Genomic DNA, 26,872 nt, shown 5'->3' with positions numbered 1-26,872 from the left:
TTCCCATTCAGCACAAATACCTTTAATTCACTCTTTATAAGGCCAATCACCAATTTCTGAAGAAAATTACTAGTCAAAACCTGTTATATTTTCTACATACTGGTTTTTATGAGATTTTGACCCTTTCACATTTTGCTAATTTTTCAGCTTTTTAGACCTCCCCCAGTTAATTCCCTGCAGACGGTTGACCTTCCCTACCGCATGCATGTTGCACTATCACATGTCAGAAACTTACCAGTGTATAGTTTACAATGTCCCATCCACCTTAACTTTTCGTGTTATTTTACCTCCCTCCTGTATTCTGTAACTTGCAATTTCACTGTGTAAAGTCAACACAACAGTCATAGCCGCAGGTTTCGCATTTTACTTCTGATTCTCATGTATGATGTACCTAACATATGGGGCCTACATATTGCATATCAATTTCAACGAGAGACACCCTTCTAACTAATGACAATCATTAAAAATCATTTCATGAATTTTAGCAACACTCATAAGCCTTCAAGTACAGCAACTCTCAATTTTACAAAAATATTGACGGGTACTTTATCCGAAACTGTCCCTTGCTACCTTACACTTTTTAAATTTTTTTTTTGCTAAAAACGGGCTCCTTCGCCCAATAAACAGTATTGACCTAATTTTCGAAAAATGTCATGTCAAATTTCCTTTGAAAGGCCGCTTATATCAACTTGCGTTTACATTGAAACTCTGATGAAATATTTCAGTTTTGGAAACTTCTGAAATGAAATTAAAATATTTTTTGTGTGAATGTAGAATATAAATTCTTAGTAGATAAAACAAACATAGGTAATCACAGATTACTAAGCTCACCGAGACGAGGCATCACCTTTCTGAGGAATCACCTTTATGAGACCACCTTTATCATATCATATGAAAATCATAGTTAATAATGATCTTGGATATACATGGATACTGTTTTGACACAATATTGTATAACAATATCATATGTTAAAAAATTGTATAATAATCATATGTTCATTTCATAGGGTCTTATATGATACAATATGTTTATCAAAACAATAATATAAAATACGATATTGCATCCTATGCAATATATAATATATATTACAATAAAATACTGTAATAAATAATTATGAAATATGATATTGTAACATATGATATGACATTGTATCTTGTAATACATTATTGTATTTAATCACATAATACAATATCATAATATATTATGATATTGATATTATATGATACAATTTAATAATATATGATACAATATCATATCACATAATACATCACAATATTGTAACATATGATATAATATTGTATTGTATTATAGTATGATATTGTATTGTATGATATTGTATATTTGATACATGATAGGATATTGTATCATATGATACAATAAAATTAGATACAACATTGTATTTTAACAATTGATACAATATCATGTGATATATTACTAAATTATATCATACAATATCATATTATACTATATTGTATTAAATGATACAATATCACATTATACAATATAATATAATACATTTTCATATGATATAAATAATACATTATATAAACCAATATTATATTATACAATATTGTATCAAATGATATATATATTATATAATATCATATCATATGATACAATATTGTTTGTTGCAATATCATATGAAATAGCATGTGATAAAATAGTATATTATACAATATCATATTATACAATATTGTATCATAATAAACAATTCTATACATAACAATATCATGATACAATATCATATCATAATGTACAAAAAAATTGATACAATATCATATCGTATCATATAATTGGTGAAGTTAGGACAAGTAGTAACTAAGATATAATCACAATCCATGCAAGTTTTGTGAAGTATGGACCAGCAGTAACTTAGATATTGCTATCAAAGGGCACCTGCAACAAAAACTTTAACCTGCTCCAAAAACCTTAACCTCCTCCAGCATCCGAAACCTAAAGCTCAGATTCAGCACTCAAGCCTGTTTGGTGCATCAGTATGATAAGACACACCATCCATGCAAGTTTGGTGAAGTACGTACCTGCAGTAACTTAGATATTGCTATCAAAGGGCACCTGCAACAAAAACTTTAACCTGGTCCAACAACCTTAACCTCCTCCAGCATCTGAAATTTAGGACTCAGATTCAGCATCCAAGTCTTTCAAGTCCATTAGTAGGTCCAGATGCATCATCTATGCAAGTTTGGTGAAGATAGGACAAGTAATAGCTTAGATACAGGACCTGCAACAAAAACTTTAACCAGGTCCGGACGCCAACGCCGAGGGTATAGCATAAGCTCCCCCTGACTTCGTGTCGGTGAGCTAAAAAGTCTTATCAAGAATTTGTTATCTAAACAGTTTTGCCGCTTGTATCATCGACTCGATTTATCGCCGAGCTTAACCTTTACTCAGTGTAGTATAAAAATAGAATACAATAGCTAAATACGAATTGAATCAATGAATTGAAAAAATAAAACAAGAATATAATAAACACAAAAAAAAAAAAAATGATTTCTCAGTCATTTAACATAACAACATTAATTAAACAACCCGTTATAAAACCATATAAAACCAGAACGCGTAATTAACACCTATCACACTGACACTCTGTCGAGTCGGTGTACTTGCTGTTTTTAAACTTTCCATCAATTATAGGCAAGTATGTCCTCTGGCTATATGCCGGTTTTGTGAGCGTATATTTCACACATTTGTTAAATATTGCCGAGAAAAGACGGCCGGTGTCCAGTATTCAGGGGGTGCCAGTTTTCTAAGGGTTTATATATAAGAAATCAAAGGCCTGAAGGGCCAAAATGGCTTATGGGTTTGATATGACTACTAGTATTTTACATGTATCGAGTATGATTTCCTCTATTTCTTACGAAAACTTTAGTTTATCTATAGCTCTATAGAAAGTAACTAGTTATTTCATAGCTCTATAGAATCTACCAGGACCAATAACAACATGCCCCATTTATTGATTGGTCAAACCTTAGTGACCGAAACAGACAGGACTGAAATCTAGATGCCTCTTTTATCAGTTGGTAGAAACCACCATTGCTTTAAGGAAAATCATGGACTGCATGAAATAATTATGACAATGTCAGACTCAAACTCCAATATTAGACAATTTGTTACTTTCTTATCCAACGACTTATTAAGTACATTAACAATAAATTCATTCAACGATATAAGATACAAAAACACTTAAAACCAAAAAAACCAACATGCTCTCAAATATCAGTATACCTTGTATTCATACACACTAAGAAAAATGTCATTACGTTAGAGTTCTCTTCCCTTCTTTTCAGTGTTTTTGATTGGGGGGGGGGGGGGGGGGGGGAGTTTGGCAGAGTTGATGCGCGGTGTGACACAACAGCGCCATAGCCAGCGTGAAATCACTGCGCGTAAAAATAATATAACCATATGATGAAATGTACTATAATTAATGCATTCTCATGAAATCTACATAAACAAGTATTATTTCATTTTATATGTAATTCATACATGTATATTTATTCATATTTTTCTGGGGTTTTTTTCTAGCAAAACTAATAGCATTTTTTTTTAAATCAACTTTTTTAAGAGGCTGACCTTAACAAGTTTTAAAAATTATAAGAAATATAGATTCACAAGGCAGTTCTAACACCGTCTGGGTTTTTTTCCCTTAAAACAGAGATCAACTTTTTTTTTGGGGGGGGGGGGCAAGAAACAGGCAGAACTATGCAATTACAACTAGAACTGTCCTAATGGGACTAATACCCCCGCTAGGCTAATTTCAAATGGGACAAATAATTGAATTGAATAATAAAGGTTTGGAACACATACAAAAAATTTTTTCTATAATTGTAAAAAAAAAAAAAAAAAAATTAGTTAACAAAGAAAAATTAAAATCAAAATTGTCAGAATTTCACTGTAAATACATATCTATAACAGTAATACATTTACAAATGTATGTATTTGATGATATATTTTTTTAATTTAATTAATGTAAAGAAAAACCAACAAAATGACAATAACCCCTCCCTTTGCAGTGAATAGAAATACCGGTAGCCAAGCAATGCTCTTCTGTTGATAAAACTTTCAATATCTTTCTAATAAGAGTCTTGACAGATGCAATTAGTTGTTTCAAATTTTCCTCACTTTCTCCTATGGCACAATGGAACTCCATATCAGAAAATTGATCCCATAGGACTATGATTTTCTTTGATGAACTTGTTAAATTTAATAAACTCCCAAAACATTACCATAATTACCATACTATGTAAAAATATGTAAAAAAAGAAAATTTAATATTACAAACAATTTTAAAATTGCCAAAACACTACAATCATATCAGTAATTTTGAATTTCATTTAAATTAATGCCCAATAGGGTCACTTCATCAATTTACTTGACAAATAAATTTAAACAACCTCTAAAAATAGTTTAACTTCTTTATTAATAATTATATTATTCATTTCCTTATAATGATAGACCTTTTGGTTTACATGAAACAGTTTTAAAATAGCCCCAAAACCATCACCCACTTTACAGATTATCAATTTCCCCTAAACACATGCTCCATCTGAACCATGGCTCAGATAATGTCTCCCTTGGGACAAATGAATTCAGCCACACTTGTCTTTGATGTTCTTATTAGCTCCTAAGAATTTATCATTGACAAACAAAAACTTTGCATTGTCAGTTGATAGAGAACTTATAAAAAACAAATTTTTTTCATTAATTAAGACATAAAGACAAAAAACTCCATCTAGATGTATTTATATAAATATATTTTAGAGTGTTTTCTATTAATTAATTAATAAAATCTGTAAGGATTACCTCCCTTACTTTTCAACATTAGTGTACAATATATAGAATAAGGAAAATGAAAACTGTCATAAAATCATTAAATCTTGTCTGATCTTAAAAAAAATTGCAGGTGCACATCTTCAGATGGTGTTCAACATATGTACAAATTTTCAAACTGTTCCATGCAGTAATAAAAAATTCTATAGGGGGGACAAAGTTGCGTCTACAGACAGACGGACAGACGGACAGACAGACAGACGGACAAACGGACAGGGTGAAACCAATATACCCCCCTAAACTTCGTTTGCGGGGGTATAACAAACTTATCTTGACACCAAATTTAATTAAGACCTTATAGTTTTCATACTGTTTCTTATTATTAAGGTCTTCCGTTTCCAGCGGAAGACCTTATAGTTTTCGTACTGTTTCTTATTATTTTTTTTCTCCAAATTTTGTGCACGTGATTTCTTGAAAACCTTTAGACTGATATCAATCATTTTTTCACAGATCATTTGGTGTGATCTAAACTTCATACATTTTTTTCATTTTTTTTGTCGTCACTTCCGGTACCGATTTATCGACTGTTTTGTAATTTTTTACAAACTATTTTGTACAGAGCTGATCTCAAAACTTATCAGCGATATGACTATGAAATTTTCAGGATAGGTTGTCTATAGTTTGAATTTGTGCACTATTATGTTGTTTTACGATATTGGCGCCATTTCTTGGAGCTCGCCCAGGCACGAAAATTGGGTACAAATTTTCATTCAAAATTTTCATACGTTTTGATCTGTATCTTTTTAGCAGCTGATATTTTGTAAAGACATACATATACAGACCCTGAAACGTACTACTACACCACACGCTCGCTGCACGCTCGCTAAATGGTTCACACGAAACGTTAAATGATTTACACGAAACGCGGAAAGGTTTACACAAATGATTCTCGCACAAAACGATTTGCTCGCTTTTCACATGCTTTGGACACGCTTTTATCCTGATCGATTCAGGTCCTCTTGGATTTTTACCCTGACTCTGTTAATAAGAATTAATATTAAGAAAACGCGAAATAATAGAAATACTGATATTAGAAACAAATATGTACATAAGTATTGAATTGATTAATTAAATTAACTTGGTACTTTTAAAGCAAAAAATTATTTATTCACAGAATTAGCCAAAAATATCACTTCTATAAATATATTTATTGCTCAAAAGAAATATCCATGGTTCTTTTTAGAGCCGTAAATAATGAAAATTCCAGAGAAAAAAGTTCCCGTAAAACAATATTCAATACCAAAAATAAAATCCGTATGATTACAAACTGAAATCGGTTTTCAGTATTCGGCGAGATTTGTTTTTTCTTCTCACGTTAATATTTTTAATTGGTTTCAGAGAATACAATGTAAAAATACGAACTGTAAATAAACCTGTAATTATTTACATTGATAATTTTGAAAGTTGTGTAAAATAAAATTAGTCACATAAATGCTATAAAACAACCAATCAATTTTTTTTTTATGTCGAATCATTTGCTTAAATTAATGTTCCGTACATAATATCACAGAAAAAAAATCAATGGATTAAACAATAAAGAAAGTTGTCATTACTACATGTATTTCGGATTTCGGAAAGACCAAAAAATAAACAAGAGATGTTTGTGAAACACTTATGCCCCCCTGGAAACATTTACAAAGAAAATGAACATAAACTTAAATAACTGGAATTTTTCTAAGTCGAAGGGCCATAACTCTGTCGAAAATTGCTATATCATACCCAAAATCAAACTTGACCTAGATAACATCATGATAAACCTGTATACAAAATTTCATTTCAATATGTTCAACCTCTGCAAAGAAAATGAGCGGAAACTGCAAAAAACTAGAATTTTTCTAAGTCCAAGGGCCATAACTCTGTCGAAAATTGCTCAAGCGTACCCAATATCGAACTTGACCTAGATATTATCATGATAAACCTGTATACCAAATTTCATTTCAATATGTTCATCCTCTGTGAAGAAAATGAACGGACTTTTGTCTCAACATTCGTATACAAAACGGCGCCCCACATTACGGCGCACAATATATCTATCATAATCTTTTTGAATTAAGTACCATGCATATAGATTCCCGGCCATAATAATTAATTGCATGTGTACATTTTAGGAAAATTTCAGTGTGTTAATCACTTGTTTTCCGTTATCAGTGTTTAAATAATTAAAATAATAACTTGTAGAAATATTTAAAATCGGGATTCAGAAGAATTTACTTCCCGCATTTCATAGAAATGAACAGTATATTTTTTTCCTATGTTTACATTTAATTTTGTTCAAATTAATGTTAAATAATCTATCATTGAAATTGTGTGCATCATCAAATACTGGTTCGACTACCTTGAAGTCATTAAATTTCTATTGGCTATTGACAAAACAAGAGACGCGTGACCATCCAATGAAAACGAATACACAGAGTTTGATTTACAGGTTCAGCTAGGTGCAGGTCTTACCCGATGTCCGAGGTTATGTGTACTGGTTGTACACAGCCGAATAGTCTCAGTAACTAGTCTTCTTTCAATATGCGTACTTTCTTTTGTTTGTTAAAAATTAATTCAATTTTGTAAAAAGATAAGTATATCATTCCTTATAGAATTTTTTCACAAAATATCTCAAAGGAGTTTTGCCAATCAAAAACAGTTTTCAGTAATGTTTAACACGAGCACTATTTTGAAACAATTAAATTGTCAGAGAGTTCCGAATGAAATCTGATGAACGTTTCACACAGTTCTCGCACGCTTTGCCCAAAACGATTTACACGCTTTGCCCGAAACGCTAAACAGTTGACACGAAACGCTTCACGATTCACACGAAACGCTAAACAGTTTACATAAAACGTTTTTCGCACAAAAGGCGCACGCTTTTTTGGTGTAGTAGTACGTTTCAGGGTCTGTAACAAAACTAGTAGAGAATCAAAAGTTTTTTCCAACAAAATCATGAAAAAGGGACTGGCCCCTTTTTTTAGGAGCAAAGACACTCGTAAACTCTATTAAAAATAACTTAAAAACGATAAAGATTTTGTAATCCGTTATAGAAGCAAAGTTGTTGATAATACCAATATCTCTTAGAAAAAATCATTGCCATGCCCATTTATTGCGCAGTTAGGGATTTTTAGGGGCCAAAGTACTTAAACTTTGACGCAATATAACTAGAGAAGTAGACATATTTTGTTATTCATCATAGACCTTCGAGAAAAAATGTTTGCATTAATGGTCTAAATGAATTCCATTTATCAAAACCCCAATTTCTGTCCCCATAAGGGATCTACAGGGCGGGCCCCTAAAATATTCAATCATTTGTATCTCAAAAATGAACATAAAATTTTAGATGGGTGTAAGAACAACAAGAGGCCCATGGGGCCACATCGCTCACCTGAGCAACAATTGGCATTCAAAAGATATTGTGCCATATGGTCCCTCGGTAGAATAACAAAAAATAAATATTGTAAAGTATTCAAATTTTACACTTATTTTTGCATACACGAAATCTTTGACATTGTACCTTCATGAAATACTATTTTTTACCAGAAAAGGAAATATAAAGATATAAAACTAAACATTTGGTAGGGGTACACTGTTAAGTTGTTAACTCCCAATTCCCTATATTTTTTAGGAGCAAAGACACTCGTAAACTCTATTACAAGTAACTCAAAAACGATAAAGATTTTGTAATGCATTATAGAAGCAAAGTTTTTGATCGTAACAATATCTATCAGAAAAAAATCAATGCCGCGACCATTAATGACGTAATCAGGGATTTTTAGGGGCCAAAGTACTTAAACTTTGACACAATATATCTAGAAAAGGAGACCTCTTTTGTTAAGCATTGTATAAGAGAAAATGTTTGCAATTATGATTCTAATCGATTCCATTAAAAAAAGCATCAATGTCTGTCCCCATTAAGGATCTAGAGAGCTGGCCCCTAAAGTTTTTAACCATTTGTATCTCAAAAATGAACAACAATTTTAGGTAAGTGTAAGAACAAAAAATGTTAGTATTTGTGGGATCTTTTGAATGGACTGAAGAAAAAGGGGCTGGCCCCTTAAAATTAGGGGCCAAGAGTCTCTTACACATACCTTAAAAACGATCCAGATTTTGTAATGCATTGTAGAAGCAAAGTTGTTGATCGTAACAATATCAGTTTGTAAAACTCATTGCTACACCCATTGATGACGTAATTAGAAATTTTAGGGGACTAAAATCTTAAATCTTTAATGTGCTGTATGTAAAACAAGAAAACTCTTTGTTAAGCATTTTAAAGGATATTGACAATCGTATAAATTATCTGAAAGGGGGGGGTTGAGGGGAAATTCTGAAATTTCATTGATATTTCAATGGTATCGTTTAAAAAATTGAACGGAAGACCTACTCGTTACTCATAACGAAATTGTATCTAGTTATTATTATTTTTTTACCACAAATTTTGTGCAGACGATTTCTCAAAAACTATTCGCTGATTTCTACCATTTTTTCACAGATGATTAGACTTGATATGAACTTAATACATTTTTGATAATTTTCTTGTCGTCACTTCCGGTACCGATTTATCAGCCATTTTGTTCAATTTTACTACCTATTTTGTGCACACTAAAACTCTGAAACTATGAAATTTTCAGGATAGGTAGACCATAGTCTGAAGTTGAGCCTATTGTTTTTGTTTTACGCCAGTGGTGCCATTCTCAGGAGCTCACTTTGGCTCGAAAATTGGGTATGAATTTTGTTCCCCATTTTTTGTCTACAAGATTTCTCATAGATGGGTCGATAGATTTTCTTGAAATTTGCAGGATTGATAGAAAATAACTTTATCCTCAGTAATTTATTTCATTTTTTCCAAAGTTCATTTCCTGTCGTCTGTTTCCTGTCCTGCGTCAAAAATCTTGTGACATTGAGGTCTCAATAATGATTAGGACTTGGGCATTCAGACTTTGTAGGATTATAGATCTATAGTTGTAGATGTCTTCAAACTATTTTGTTTTCTTCGTCGTAACTTCCCGTCGTCACCGGAAGCACTCTAAAAATTATTTTTTTTGGCATTAATTTTATTTCATATAGAATTAAAGTATAAGTATTACGGGTAATCCTTACATATATCATCTATCCAATGTTAAATAAATTTTTAAAAATCTACTTCCGGTGAGATATCTAAAATATCTCAGATAGCCTTTTTTAAATAACTGTTTTACCCACAAGATGTCGGAAAGTCAAGCGATCAATACACCAGACTAAGAAAGATGATAAACATGTTAACCACTTTCATTTTGTCGACCGTCACTTCCGGTCCTCACCGGAAGGGTAAAAATCAAACAAATCAAGCTGTTTGAAAGTTTAACTATTTTTTTGACAATTTTAGTAAAATTGATAAATTATAAAGTACAGTTGTCTTATGTTCATGAAATTCTAACTTTTATTTTCACTTTCGGTCTGTCTATTCTTTTGTCAAGAGACAAAAAAAAAATGAGTCCACGAGACCTCAAATACGGTGACGACTTGAACAACAAAACTTTGTTGGATAATAACCTAAAGTATGTATCTGTGTTTACTTTATTTTGATTGATTTGTCGTCACTTCCGGTCGTCACCGGAAACTCTTAAAATATTTTTTTTCCCTTATTTTGTATATTTTACATGGAATGAATATATCAGTACACGATCTTATATATTTTTACTCTACAATGTTAAATAAGCAATCTAATTCTACTTCTGGTGAGTTATATCAAATATCTTAAGTACCTATCCATTTTATAAATTTGATATCCGGAGATTTTAGTCACTGGAAGTGATTGAGACATGAAACTTTAATGAATGATAGACAATTGACTGAAGATGTGTTCAACGGGTTTAATTTTGTCAACTGTCACTTCCGGTGCTCACCGGAAGGTTCAAACAATCCATGGTTTTAACAAGTTTTAAAAATTTTCTTAGGTGTTTCATATAGCATAATAAACAGTGATGGACACTAGGCAAATGTACAAGAACTACTAGCTTTTTTTCCATTAATCACTTTCGTTCGTCCACTTCCAGTCTCGAGATAAAAAAAACTAGTTTCACAAGGATCTCAGATTTGGCAGAAAGTATCGATATTTCATTGTATCGTATAAAACAAATCGGATGGAAGACCTAATCGTTACTCGTAACGAGATCTAGTTAAAATTAATTACTGCACTATAACTTAGCAGTGACATGTGCATACAGTTATTTTCAGAGGCATACTATATGATGTCTCTATATTATAGTTATGTGACATCGCTTCTGTGTATAACTGTATTTTTTTTCTGATTCGAGTACATTGGCTTAAGTTTCCAATATTTTTACGGCAAATAAACAATTCAATCATAGCACAACCAAGCTAACATTCTGCTATTTTTAGATCTTGCAAAATCCCCAACATTCGATAATGGCGGAGGTGTCGAAGAAGGCAGATATATTTAAGCAAGTACTATTCAACCCTCTATTTATGCATTTATTACCAATTATAGTTTCAATATATCTCAATCATAAGTTCAGTCCTTTAACCGTTAACCACGTGTGCCCCCTTGCTGAGATTGACGTTGATCAAAGTTAGCGACGCTTTCTGCAGGTGCAAACGTTTTTATGAAGATTGAAAGGAATAACGACAATTTTACATCTACTTATCACTGTTAAGATTTGAAATAATTGGAAAAAGATTTTTTGCTTATAATACCTGTAAGTATGCATAGCGGGAAGCATGGTGGCACTGTGTGATGCAGCAGCATGGCAGGGGGCGATACCTCTATTCAAAAACGCCCTGGGAAAAACACTGCATTTAATATTCAAACAAATTAGATTTTGACTTTATTTAAACAAAGTTAATTCACATTGGTTACAATAAATTAAGTGATAATTAACATACGGAAAAATATAATCTTGCTTAAAGATAATCATTACGAACAACAAACAGTTAACTTTGCAACATTCGAATAGAACTAATTTGTGTCGCCCATGTTCAGATAATTTCGAACTCTTTGCCGTAAAGATTATCTGGTAACTAGATGGCCGTAAGCCATAATAAAGAGAGTGCTGATTTTTTTTAAATCGGCCGATATTGAGGGTGTGCTGGTTTTCAGGGGTGCCGGTTTTGAGAAGTTTCACTGTATACATTTTTGAGAATGATCAAATTTATTTCCTTTGTAAAAATTTGACCATCCCAGGGCTCTAGATTAACTTTTTAATAAACAATAAACAAAGACATTTACTTGTCCAAACTTCAACTTCACTTGCTAAAAAACTTTTTGATCAAATATTGTCAACTTAAAAACTACAGTTTTGTATCACTAAAATAAAGTCCTTTATTAAGGTCTTCCATTCCAACGGAAGACCTTACTATTATTGTGCTGGTTAAGATTATTCTTCTTTTTCTTTCTTTTTTTTTTCTTCCTAGACACCAACTTTGAGGCATCATATCGTGCTCATTTCTGAATGGTTTTTGCTCAAAAATTTTCAGGGCTCACGTTAACAGTTATCACCATTAACCCCCAGTTAGTGAGGTTTTTCAAGACTCCCACTATGTCTCTAATGATGATTTTTGTCGCACCCTGTATAAACTTACATGGCAGCCCGATAGTAATTAAAATTATATAAACATCGGTTTTAAGCTGTTTATCGTTACATGGTAAACAGACGTCTCGGCCTAACTCATCTGGACATGTACACGTTCAAGTTGAATCTAAACATCGATATTAATAAAGAAGTTGTACAATTAACACGTATAAAGAAGAAATTGGGAGGGTGCTTAGTCAAATAAACCGTAAACATGGCGGATAACTAGTCTGACATCATACATGTACGAGTGTTATAAACACAAGTTTAGGGTCAGATTAATAGATATCAAAACGTATGTAAAAGAATGCATGGTTAAAGGAACATGGTAACAATTTTGGTAAAAAATTATTTTCCAGATTTTAATGTTTACAATGCTTCAGTAAGGCATTTTTAAAAGGCAACCAAAATTTGAGTATCATCCGTTGAGTTATAAGCAAGTTACAGAGCTTGCAATTCTCTGCTATGTAAACAAAGCTCATTATTATACTTTCATGTTAAATTCTGAAATCTGATTGGTTTAGATGCAGTTGATAATCCATTCTATTACCCTCAGTGTTAACAACACACTTAGCAACGGGTAACACAACGAATTGTTACATGCACGTAAATTATGCATGTACGGTTCGCCGTAAAAATCACATCATTTCTATATAAAAGAAGTAATAATTTCTCTAAAATTAAGACATTCAGTATAATAAAATAAATAGTGCCTGTTTGGGAGGGTAACGGTTGAAATTGACACCCCTCGAAAACCATTGTCAACCTCTGCTTCGCGTCGGTTGACAATGGCTTTCTCAGGGTGTCAATTTCAACAGTCACCCTCCCAAACAGGCACTATTTATATATTATATCTTAGTTTATTAACTTAAATTGTTTAATTGTTACAAATTAAGCAAAATCAGTTCAAAGCCGAACTCCATAAGTGCACGTACACATACACATGAACTAATTGCCATAATTGCTCATCAAATGGTTTGTATGCGTGAATAGATAATCAAAAACAAGCAACACTATACCGTATTTTTCGGGGCATATGTCCATGTGGGGCATAGGCCAAATTGCTCATTTTCAGACAAAAGCCGAATTGGGGGATAAGCCGATTTTTAAATGATGATTACTATAGTGACTGTTGATTAAGGAAGTCATCGTATTAAGTATATACTTTCAGAATATCGATGCAGAAAGTCAAAAGAGTAATTATAGTTATTAAATTTGCTTAACATATATATTTTAGGCAATTTTTAAGAATATATCTGTGTTTTGTGGGCCGTTTGGTCTCTACCGTATTCTACGGTATATCGTTACATATCATAATCATAATCCAACCTCCGTGGTTCTGTCTGATAGAACTAAGTATAATATTTTACCAAACCTTATATATTTTATCAATACCTTATTGCTAAATTTGATTTAATCAAGTTATACTTTGAAAGCTCCTCGTAAATACGGCATACTTGCCAACCCGATTTTTCAACCCTTCAGCCGATTATTTTCTATGACCCGGCGGGTTATGCTTTTCACCCGATTTTTGTCGAACAACCCGAAAATCTCCCGATTTCCGGATTTGGTTCGTAAATTACGTTGCGCGTTTGACTTCCAGTTATGAACCCAAGCTGAGCTTGGATGTACGTAAACAATGCTGATGGCTATAACAGACACTTTAAGTGTAATTACATGTATTATCGTCAGTAAAATGTTTTGACTAAGCGAAGGTTTAAATCATTAAGTGTGATGGCTTCCAATAAGGCCAAAAAAAAAAATATGTGTGTTTCCTATTTCATCATATTTTAAAATAGGGTAGGTAGGTCGTTAAAGCTTTCTTAAATCTAAGTTTAATTTGGAATGTATACGAAGATTTTATTTTCATATAATATAGAAAATATAAATACGACAGCCACTATAGATTAACTGAGTATAATACTCATTACCACAAATATATTATATAGTAGTTATTAGTTCTAATTTCCTGGTCAACTGACATAACAGTAGACATTAATATCGTAACTATAGGTGTTGAATTCAGAAACAGAGGAAATTCTGATTGATCAGACGAGACCCTGAGAATTAAATTTTTCAACAATTTTTTTAAAAAAATGAATACATCATTACTGGTTTAAGAGTAATTTTTAAAATTTCATTTGCATCTGAAATGCAGCATTTTAAAATCATATTTATAATGTGAATGATTGTTAGGCCTATTCAAAGACTTACGATGTCTGCAGTCTCCACACCCAGAAATGTAAAAATAAGAGGCCCATGCGCCACATCGCTCACCTGAGGAACAATAGGTATAATAAAATCAGCTTAATGGAGTCATAATTAATACAAACTATCTGGACAATGTACAATAATACATGTAGATCCTGTATAAATAAAATCCATTTTCCCCCTGGATATTCTTATGTTTATAATCATTAGTCCCTTTTCTAACAGGATGATTTTATAGTCATATCATATGTTGAGTATTGCAGTTCTCAAAAAGATTATTAACAATAGTTTATATATGGGATATAAACCTACATCAAACTCTGAACCTTCTTGTAAAGCCAAAGAATTGTCCTGGGGCCAAAGTCTAAACAATCATAAAGAATCATCTGGCTGATTAGTTTCTGAGAAGAAGATTTTTAAAGATTTACTCTATATTTACCCTATGTTTAATTTCAACCCCAGGGGTCATGATTTTCACAACTTTGAATCTACACTACCTGAGGATGCTTCCACACAAGTTTCAGCTTTCCTGGCTGATAAATTTCTGAGAAGTAGATTTTTAAAGATTTACTCTATATATTCATGTGTTAAACATCGACCCCCCATTGTGGCCCCATCCTACCCCCGGGGGTCATGATTATTTACAACTTTGTATCTACACTACCTGAGGATGCTTCCACAAAAGTTTCAGCTTTCCTGGCTGATTAGTGTCTGAGAAGAAGATTTTTAAAGGTTAACTCTATATATTCCTATATTAAACTTCAACCCCCAATTGTGGCCCCATCCTACCCCCGGGGGACATAATTTTCACAACTTTGTATCTACACTACCTGAAGATGCTTCCACACAAGTTTCAGCTTTCCTGGCTGATTAGTTTTTTGAGAAGAAGATTTTTAAAGATTTACTCTATATATTCCTATGTAAAAGTTTGACCCCCCATTGTGGCCCCACCCTACCCCTGGGGGTCATGATTTTCACAACTTTGTATCTACACTACCAGAGGATGCTTTCACACAAGTGTCAGCTTTCCTGGCTGATTAGTTTCTGAGAAGGAGATTTTTAAAGATTTACTCTATATATTCATATGTTAAACTTCGACCCCCCATTGTGGCCCCACCCTACCCCCAGGGGTCATGATTTTCACAACTTTGAATTAACACTACCTGAGAATGCTTTCACACAATTAAGTGTCAGCTTTCCTGGCTGATTAGTTTCTGAGAAGAAGATTTTTAAAGATTTACTCTATATATTCATATGTAAAACTTCGACCCCCCATTGTGGCCCCACCCTACGCCCAGGGGTCATGATTTTCACAACTTTGAATTTACACTACCAGAGGATGCTTCCACACAAGTTTCAGCTTTCCTGGCTGATTAGTTTCTGAGAAGAAGATTGTTAAAGATTTACTCCAGATATTCTTTTGTTAAACTTCAACCCCCCATTGTGGCCCCAGCCTATCCCCAGGGGGTCAAGATTGTTACATTTGAATTTACATTACCTGAGGATGCTTCCACACAAGTTTCAGCTTTCCTGGCTAATTAGTTTCTGAGAAGAAGATTTTTAAAGATTTACTCTATATATTCATGTGTTAAACTTCGACCCCCTATTGTGGCCCCACCCTACCCCTGGGGGTCATGATTTTCACAACTTTGTATCTACACTACCAGAGGATGCTTACACACAAGTTTCAGCTTTCCTGGCTGATTGGTGTCTGAGAAGAAGATTTTTAAAGTTTTCCTCTATATATTCCTATGTTTAACTTCGACCCCCCATTGTGGCCCCAGCCTATCCCCAGGGGTCATGATTTTCACAAATTTAAATCTACACTACCTGAAGATGCTTTTACACAAGTTTTAGCTTTCCTGGTCTTATGGTTCATGAGAAGAAGATTTTTGAAAAATTATCGAAAATTTCCATAAATTCCTAATTATCTCCCTTTGCAAAAGGGCGTGGTCTTTAATTTTCACAACTTTGTATCCCCTTAGGCTAAGGATGCTTTGTGCCAAGTTTGGTTAAAATTGGCCCAGTGGTTCTTGAGAAGATGTTGAAAATGTGAAAAGTTTACAGACAGACAGACAGACGGACGGACGACAGACAAAATGTGATCAGAATAGCTCACTTGAGCTTTCAGCTCGATGAGCTAAAAACCTTTGCCTCTGCTTTTTCATGTACATCTTTATATTAATTTTTAACACATCACTGCCCTAAAAAAAATATTTATTGCAGTGATAATTTAGCTTAAACAAGAGGCCCATGGGCCACATCGCTCACCTGAGGAACAATAGGTATGATAAAATCAGCTTAATGGAGTCATAATACAAACTATCTGGACAATGTACAATAATACATGTAGATCCTGTATAAATAAAATCCATTTTCCCCTGGATATTCTTATGTTTATAATCATTAGTCTCTTTTCTAACAAGATGATTTTATAGTCTTATCATATGTTGAGTATTGCAGTTCTCAAATTGATCCTTAACAATAGTTTATATATTAGATATAAACGTACATCAAACTATGAACCTTCTCGGGAGGCCAAAGAATTGTCCTGGGGCCAAAGTCTTAACAATTATAAAGAAACATCTGGCTGATTAGTTTCTGAGAAGATTTTTAAAGATTTACCCTATATATTCCTTTGTTAAATTTTGACCCCCCCCCCCATTGTGGCCCCACCCTACCCCTGGGGATCATGATTTTCACAACCATGAATCTACACTACCTGAGGATGCTTCCACACAAGTTTTAGCTTTCCTGGCTAATTAGTTTCTGAGAAGAAGATTTTTAAAGATTTACTCTATTTAATCATATGTTAAACTTCGACCCCCCATTGTGGCCCCATTCTACCCCCAGGGGTTATTATTTTCACAACTTTGAATCAACACTACCTGAGGATGCTTCCAAAGAAGTTTCAGCATTGCCGGCTGATTAGTTTCTGAGAAGAAGATTTTTAAAGATTTACTCTATATATTCCTATGTTTAACTTCGATCCCCCATTGTGGCCCCACCCTTCCCCCGGGGGTCATGATTTTCACAACTATGAATTTACACTACCTGAGGATGCATCCACAAAAGTGTCAGCTTTCCTGGCTGATTAGTTTCTAAGAAGAAGATTTTTAAAGATTTACTCTATATATTCCTATTTTAAACTTCGACCCCCCATTGTGGCCCCACCCTACCCCCGGGGGCCATGATTTTCACAACTATGAATCTACACTACCTGAGGATGCTTTCACACAAGTTTCAGCTTTCCTGGCTGATTAGATTCTGAGAAGAAGATTTTTAAAGATTTACTCTATATATTCCTATGTTAAACTTCGATCCCCCATTGTGGCCTCACCGTACCCCGGGGGTCATGATTTTCACAACTTTGAATCTACACTACCCGAGGATCCTTCCACACAAGTGTCAGCTTTCCTGGCCGATTAGTTTCTGAGAAGAAGATTTTTAAAGATTTATTCTATATATTCCTATGTAAAACTTCGATCCTTCATTGTGGCCCAACCCTACCTCCGGGGATCATGATTTTCACAAATTTGTATCTACATTACCTGATGATGCTTTCACACAAGTTTCAGCTTTCCTGGCTGATTAGTTTCTGAGGAGAAGATTTTTAAAGATTTACTCTATATATTCATTTGTTAAACTTCGACCCCCCATTGGGGCCCCACCCTCAGGTGAGCTAAAAAGGTTAAGTTTACAATACAATAAGTTGTTAAAGTTGGTTTCTGGAAGAACAGACTTTGAAAATTTTCTTAATATATATTGACAAATATTTTACTTTTTTAAGCTTTAGTTTTTAAGATCTGTGTACAAACATAGAATTGTGAGCAAATCGCTGTATCTTGCTTATAATTCGAAGCTTAACACTCAAATATGGTTAGTAAATAGAAATTGTAAACAATTAAACACAAGAAACATGCACTACATGTATAACAAATAAAGAACACAATTTATTTTTTCGAAATGAATCATATATATATACATGTATACACCTACATATTTCCGTCAGCGATATCAAACTCTATTTAAACTGAATAAACTCGAAAAAATGCCGAGCATCTCAACAAAACCTATTGCATTAATCTACATGTACCATTACGCAAAAGATAATGCCGAATTACCGATAGAATGAATTGTATTTCAGTACCCGTCCCCTACATCCGATTTTGCTTAATTTGCGCAGGTAAACAGTTAACTGTTTGATTTACCGAAGTCTCTGTTTGATTTGATACGTAAAAATCACGAAATACAGACGATAGTTTCCAGGTTACAAAGCATAATGAGAACGAAACGAAAATCAGAACAAGCTAACACCAACGTCATGTGTGAAAACTGTCAACGCATTGAAATATTTAGCCTCAATTTACTTCACAAAATCGGCACCAATATATTTTGTATGTTTCAAAATTTCCCTTCATACGCGAACTGTTGCACAACAAGCAAATTCATCATAGTCAGATCGACCCTTTTTCGTATAATGTCATGGCTGCTTTAAACAAAGAACCTCGTTTTAGAAGTATGGAATCATTTTACCGGATGCCGAACCCGAAGCTATTAAACTGATTGAAACACGCATTTCCTTTATTATTATTTTCGTAATAACTCAGATTTGAAACAAAATTTCCACTTAATTTTTGCAATTTATATTTTCCTTCCCATAAGGATAATTTATGCTAAACTATGTTGAATTTGCCTCGGTAGTTCTTAAGAAGAAGATTTTTAAAAATGCACCCCCCTTTTTCTACAGTTTCAAGGTTTTCTCCGCTTTGAATACAGATCAAACTTTTATTTCTGCAATTTATATTCGCCCTCCCATAAGGATGATTTGTGCCAAATTTGGTTGAAATTGGATAAGCGGTTTTAGAGAAGAAGTTCAAAATGTAAAAAGTTTACAGACGGACAGACGGACGGACACACATTAGGCTATTTATTGGGTTCATCAAGTCCAAGTTCTGTTGGATATTGCTTATTGGATATGAAAAAGGCGTACATACGAGAGTGTAGTTTTTGGGTTGTAACTGTTTTAATCTAATTGGGTAAATATATTTAAGTGTCCACATTTATTGAATTTATTTTTTATTTTTCTTTATTCATTCCAAATTAATGCGTGTTTTATTGTTTGTAGGTATATTGTGACAAAACTGCAAATGTTTTGTGTGAGGCAAACTATTTTTTTGTGAAGTTGTTTTGCTAAGATAAAAAAATATTATTTCCTTCTACAATTTACCTTAAAGTGCTTCCTACTGAAAAGCATGTTATTCATTACAAGAAAACTAAGCAAGTCTTATGATAAAGTCCCATTCATATTTGATACAAACAAGTAGCCAACAGGTATTCTACTCCTGTCCAGCTTCTCTTGGTTACCTGTATCCTATCAATGTAAATACAACCCAACAAGAATAAGAAACCTGTCCAAATCTTCTTGATTACTTATTTTCCTTAAATGGAATGCAACCTAATAAAAATTGGACACCTGTCCAAATCTTCCTGGCTATCTTTCTTTCTTAACTGGAATACGACCCAATGAAAATCGGACACCTGTCCAAATCCTCTTGGTTACCTGTTTTCCTTCAATGGAATACAACCCAATAGAAATAAGAAACCTGTACAAATCCTCCTGGCTACCTTTCTTCTCCAATTGGCATACAACCCAACAATAATTGGGCACCTGTACAAATGTTCTTGGCCACCTTTCTTCCTTAACTGGCATACAACTCAAAAAGAATCGGACACCTGTCCAAATCCTCCTGGCTATCTTTCTTCCTTTACTGGAATACAACCAAACAAAAGTCGGACACTTGTCCAAATCCTCTTGGTTACTTTTTCTTCCTTTACTGGAATACAACCCAATAAAAGTTGGACACCTGTCTAAATCTTCTTGGTTACCTTTCTTCCTTTACTGGAATATAACCCAACAAAAGTCGGACACCTGTCCAAATCTTCTTGGTTACCTTTCTTCCTTTACTAGAATACAACCCAATAAAAGTTGGACACTTGTCCAAATCTTCTTGGTTACCTTTCTTCCTTAACTAGAATACAACCCAATAAAAGTTGGACATTTGTCCAAATCTTCTTGGTTACCTTTCTTCCTTTACTGGAATATAACCCAACAAAAGTCGGACACTTGTCCAAATCCTCTTGGTTACCTTTCTTCCTTTAATACTAGAATACAACCCAATAAAAGTTGGACACTTGTCCAAATCCTCTTGGTTACCTTTCTTCCTTTAATACTAGAATACAACCCAATAAAAGTTGGACACTTGTCCAAATCCTCTTGGTTACCTTTCTTCCTTTACTGGAATATAACCCACTAAAAGTTGGACACCTGTCCAAATCCTCTTGGTTACCTTCCTTCCTTAACTATAATACAACTCAACAAGAATTGGACACGGTCCAAATCCTCTAGGTAACCTATTTTTCTCTAATTGAAATACAACCCAACAAGATCTGGACACCTGGCTCTTCAAATCCTCTTTGTTACCTATCTTCCTTAACTGATATATAACTTAACAGATATTTGGAACATCTGTCGGCATTTTTCTTCAATATCTGTTCTCCTGCATTAGAATACAACCCAATCAGTAGAGGGCATTTATATAGCCCTTGTTTTGTACTGAAGATTCCTAATTAAATACGAGGAATTTATAATCACATTGAATCACAAGAAGCAAATCTCACGAGATTTTAACATTTCGTTTTTATTTTTCAAAAAACAATTGGCATTCATAAGCATTATAAGCATTAAATAGTTCAAATATTTTTTGAACACTACATATCTGGTCTAGAAACCTTTACAAATATCAATTTATGATAGGTCATTTTGCAACTACCTGGCTGTTATGCAAATGACAATTTAGCAATTAACAATTTTTCTAAGCATGGATCTTAAATAATTGCAACATGGCCACAGTTCAAGAAAATTCAAGCAATATAATGAAAATATTTTGTCCACAATCCTTCAATTCATCTACCACAAAGTATATGTAATTACCAAACTAAGAGGTGTCAACTTTCTTTTGTTTTTATCTTTAAAACACAGAAAGATAATAATCTATGCTTTGATACAAAGATATATTTATGACAAAGGGCAAACGGTGTCTTAAATAAATCAAGTCCTTAGTTACAAAAATTGGCAATCAGTTCCTTTAATAAAAGAAGTTCTCATCAAATGAAGAAAATCCATGAAAATACTACAAATAATTTTATACTACCATACTGCTAAATAAATTGCAATCTTGCAATAATTTGACTTGATCAAACAAAATTCTCATCAAATGTCCAATTAAATGACAATGTACTTTTGAATGATAACATTCTCAAACTGATTACATCCTTTCTAAAAAGATACAATGCATGTCTTTCTCACAATAAAAGAAATTACCATTGATTCAATTTCAGTGAAAAGTATGGTAAACAGTGATGAAAATGAAAAAAAAATTGTCTCAAAACTAAAAAAATAAAAATTCACTGTAATAAGAGCAAGGAGGAAGATGAAAACAAACATCATTACATAATTAAGTTTTGCTGTAGGTTTTAGATCCAAAAACTGTCAAGGTGGTTTAATTTTTTATTTTTTATTTTTTTTTGGGGGGGGGGGGGGGGGGCAGACTCCACACTTTCTTCTTTAGAGTTTCCCATAGCTTATTATATTAGCTCTGCTTTCCTCTATCCACATATTGCAAGTTATTCTTCCTGGAGTGGTGTTCGAGATCAGACATTCTCTGAAATATTCCTTAACCTCCTCCAGTCAGCCTCCGTCCATTTCATTCATGCTGCAATGAAACAAATTTGTACGTCACATAAAATATGTTAATTAAATAAAGATAGAAAATAAAATAACTCAAATCATATCTTAACAAGGACTGAAACACACACTTGGCCTCATTTACAATAAATTACTTTGCACACAAAGTTTGACTGATAATATCCTGCTTGGATGGAGTTTGAAATTAGAAAAGTTAATTGAAATAATAGATTAACTCAAATCAGTCATGTGGTATGATATGAAGAAAAAAAATATTTACTAGATTAGGAGGTTTTCTTTCCTCGAAGTGATGTATCCTCTTATTCATCTTCCTGTATGTCTTCTTCTTCTATCACTACAAGAAAGTTTTATTCAATTAATTGCAACTGAAAAGTGCTTTTTTCCCAAATTATCAAGTTCCAGAAACCAAATTTTCAAACACCTTTACAACAAACAGTTTACATCTAACTGTTCATCAAAGGAATATAATTATGATGGTGTAAACAAGCAAGCAGTAAAAAAATGTTCATTACAATTTTTTTCCTTTGTCTGCATTCACACTGAAATATTAAGAAAATTAAATACAGGAATCCATTTCTCAAAATTTTTGAAATAGCAAATTAATGTGCTTTTCACTTGAAGATAACATGCATTAAGATGTTTCTAAGAAAAGAAAAAAAGCACAAAAAATATTACATACACTTACTTTTTTCCGTCAAGGAACATGCTCCTGGCCACCAAACACCCCCATCCAGGAGAAGAGCTACAGCATCTCCTGAAATACAAGGAAATCGATTAAAAAAAATTTCATAAGGCTTGATCATTGTGTCATGCTTCTGCTTAAATTCAAGCCAAGGTTACATTCACTATTTATTTGATGTACACCTGTCAGTGTTCTAACCATTGAAACCAAACTTCTTGTTTCTTTATGGCCATATAATCTAGAGTTTAAAATGCAAACACACAAATACACATGAATTTACAAGTGTAAGATACCAACAATCATAGCAGCTTGGTCCTCACAACACGCTACCGCCATGTTCTTTACCTTCAATTTACTACAGAAAGTAAAATATTTAATGTGGCACGTATCATTATATGCTCTTACCTTAAAATTAGCACATCTTTTGTTCTCTTGGTAGTTGATCCACCTGTGCATAATAAAAATGCAAATATATCTCTATATTTATACTTATAATGGACTTACTGATTCACGATATCCAACAAAAAATTGGACAAGCGATTTATTAATATTATTTTACCCAACAATGTATTCATCGTCAAAAATATACAAGATGTTAGCATAGTATAAAAATTCATAATCCACATTTACGATTTCTCACTTTCATAAATAATATAGTTTTTAATATATAGCCTGGTATAGTGTTAAATCTAGGATTTGAAAAGGGCATGTTAAATAATGGTGAAAAGGGCACTTTTCTCTGCGGTAAATATTATAAAACCTTGAAAGAGGCACTTTTTTTTGCGGTAATATTATAAATCATTAATCCTTGGAAACAAGCGTATTTTAAGGAAAATTTTGCATCGTAATCAAATGTGACCTCAAGATCTGTAATGAAACAATATTATTGTACAAAAAATGATTTGCTTTTGCATTCACATATTAAGTGTTATTCAATATTTTTTTTTCATTTTTTTTTATCTCTTAAATTGATTAACATTTATTTTCATCCCTTAGAACAGTCTGACTAGTTTTAAAGTATAATGCATTAAAAATTCTTTATTTCATTTAGGCTATAAATTATGTAAACTTGAACACATCTGTATCCAGTAATGAATCATAGGACATGTATAATGTAGACAATATTCTCTTTTGAGAAGTAGACAGGCATAGCATGAGTGTAGACTATGCCTGTCCACTTCTCAATCAAAAGAAAATAAGTAGACAACTGATGGCAAAATTATTAAACCCTTTTTACCACAGAAATTTGGATATTGAAATTGTTAATTTAGGCTTTTTAAAAATCAAGTGGCATTAAAATCTGCAAAACAATATTGCAATCTTTTATTATGAATTAAGTTTCTGCATTCTTCAAGAAGTGTAGTTACGTTTTTTGGGAAACAGAGAAAATTCTGGTTAATCTGACGATAGCTTAAAAGCTTAGAAAAGAATTGGAAAACTTCACATCTAGTTTTTTATTAAAATGTTTCTTTAGTCAAATCATGGTTTTAGATGCCTCGGTGTTGAAATTTCAAATTATCTCCATAAAATATATTCTTTTGCGTTAATTCTATTTTTTAGATAACCTTACGATGTCTCAGTGTTAATCTAACTTGTACAATTAGCCTGCTAATTTCAAAGAGATAATACAGTTGTTATTTATCAAATTATTGCACCAGTAATTAGGTGTCAAATCACCAATTTAACAGGACAGCTGTGTATACCCCCTCAGCTTGGGCCTCTCTATAGTGTTTAACTGTATTGTCTATTGTCTCAGGTCACTCGTGCGTGAAGTCCAGCAAGTTCGGGTTTAACTTTGCAAAAAACAGAGGCTAGGACAATGGTGGTTTTGAATTGAATTTACTTTTAATAAAAAGGGCATCCGCTATTCAATGTATGTTAAGACGATCAAGACAGAGGAAATTCGAAATACACATAAGTCCTTTTATTACTATAATTATCCGAATGTAGTTCAAAATTTATTAATAAAGTAAAATATCCTTATGTTTGACAAAATGTATCAAAGCAAGACTTATTTTTAAAGTGTGAATAAATCAAGAAACTTACTTTTTGGATCTTGACCTCGTGCTCACTATGCCTTGCAGACGCCATTGTTGTTGTGTGTGACATCAAACGCTTGAAAGAACAAGATTAATGGAGGTTGCTTTTCGGAACTCTCGGGAGTTACTATGACCGCAGCTTAGCAAAATTTAGTGTTCCGAAAGTATGATATAGAAGTGAATACATGGTGCGTCCATAGAAGCAACTTTTTCAGACACTTTATTGGACAAGTCGCAGTGTCTAAGTTTTGTTGGGTACTAACTTTCATGTACCCAATTAAGGCATTTTAAGTAGATTAAGCGACACTTCCTCTTGGGTATACCCAATAAGAAAAAAGTACCCAATTAGTACCAATTAAGTATAAAAAGAACCCAATACATGCACTCTCGTAAACACGGACGGACGGACGGACGGACAGACGGACAGACGGACGGACAGACGGACGACGGACAAAATGTGATCAGAATAGCTCACTTGAGCTTTCAGCTCAGGTGAGCTAAAAACCCAACTAGGATAACTTTCATCCATGCTGTCAATCTGCACATAGAGATCTTTAAAACGCTTTGATAAGTGGTGTTTTCTATTGAATTGTTAAAAGCGTTTTTTAAACTCTGATTTGTAAAGACTTTATTGTTTAAACCAATTACGGTTGGTAATCTGGATTTGGAATAAAAAGTGTAAGGGTCGGAGCATAAAAAATATGGTCGGTCGGGAAACCGGAAACACACATATTTTTTTATATTTTTGTACCTATCAACATATCTGGGAAAATGAATTCCCATAGGTAAAACAAAGTAATCGAGTATAACGAGGCTTTTGCGTTCTATGTAACGCGCATTTGAATATTGGATTTTGTGCCCAAAATGATCTGACTAAACATTCAAAAACGCTAAGTCATGTATAGAATGCTTTTAAATACACAAAAGTCTTCCAAATCACTTACAACATTCATGCCATCATTTACAGAGTTCAAAGCAAGGTTAATGTAGCAAAAACTCTTTTTGCATTTTTTTCCCAGCTGAACACAACCTACCATTTTCTGTGTCAGATCACTTTACAAAATTCAAAATCAGCAACTGTTAGTTAAAATGCTTCTTTGCAATAAAGTATTACACATAAGTTTTAACACATATTTCTATTGTATATACCTAATATCGTGACCATGCCCTTTTAAAGCTGTTTATAATTACTTGGTAAACGGAAACATCATAAAGAAAGCAACATAGATTGTTGCAGAAATGTAACATTAGTTAACATTGCTTTACTTCCCAGTCATTAAATAATTAATACAAAACAATTAAATCATACTGCTATAGTCCATTTGGTGAAAACAAAAAAGATATAAATTATACTTTACTTATTCGCTCCCATTTGTTTATATAATAAGAGATTCTGTACAAAATTAATTTTTATTTCAGATGATGAAATCTTAATTTCAGTCTATTAAACATAGGTAATCACAGATTACAAAGCTCACCGAGACGAGACATCACCCTTATGAGACTTCACCTTATGAGACCACCTTTATCATATTAATGAAAATCATACTTTATGATCTTCGATATTCATGGATTCTGTTTTGACACAATATCATATATCATCTGTTAAAAAATTGTATGATAATCAGGTTCATTATTAATCAATACAATAATATAAAATTAAATATTGCATCCTATCATATTTACAACATTTATGATACATATATCATATAATATAATAAAATACCATAATAAACAATGATGAGATATGATATTGTAAGGTATGATATGACATTG

The 26,872-nt window shown here is 32.9% G+C and overlaps 1 protein-coding gene and 1 long non-coding RNA gene across 9 annotated transcripts in view; one reads left to right on the top strand and one right to left on the bottom strand.

Annotated features, from left to right (window-relative positions):
* LOC105332754 (uncharacterized protein DDB_G0280205) overlaps positions 1-26,872 on the top strand; it is a 255,829-nt gene that overhangs the window by 181,451 nt on the left and 47,506 nt on the right. The window lies entirely within an intron of this gene.
* On the bottom strand, positions 22,205-25,202 carry LOC117682457 (uncharacterized). 2 transcript variants are annotated; one of them, XR_004596805.2, is made up of 5 exons: positions 25,104-25,202; positions 23,463-23,505; positions 23,055-23,129; positions 22,635-22,709; positions 22,205-22,382 (listed from the first exon to the last, which is right to left on the bottom strand). It is a non-coding gene; the product is annotated as an uncharacterized lncRNA (long non-coding RNA). The 2 variants fall into 2 exon arrangements; XR_004596804.2 differs by having other exon boundaries at positions 23,061-23,129.

Source organism: Magallana gigas, chromosome 4, assembly GCF_963853765.1.
Source record: "Magallana gigas chromosome 4, xbMagGiga1.1, whole genome shotgun sequence".
Lineage (NCBI taxonomy): Eukaryota > Metazoa > Mollusca > Bivalvia > Ostreida > Ostreidae > Magallana > Magallana gigas.
Note: the sequence above shows the minus strand (reverse complement) of the source record. Positions and strands in the feature narration are given on the sequence as shown.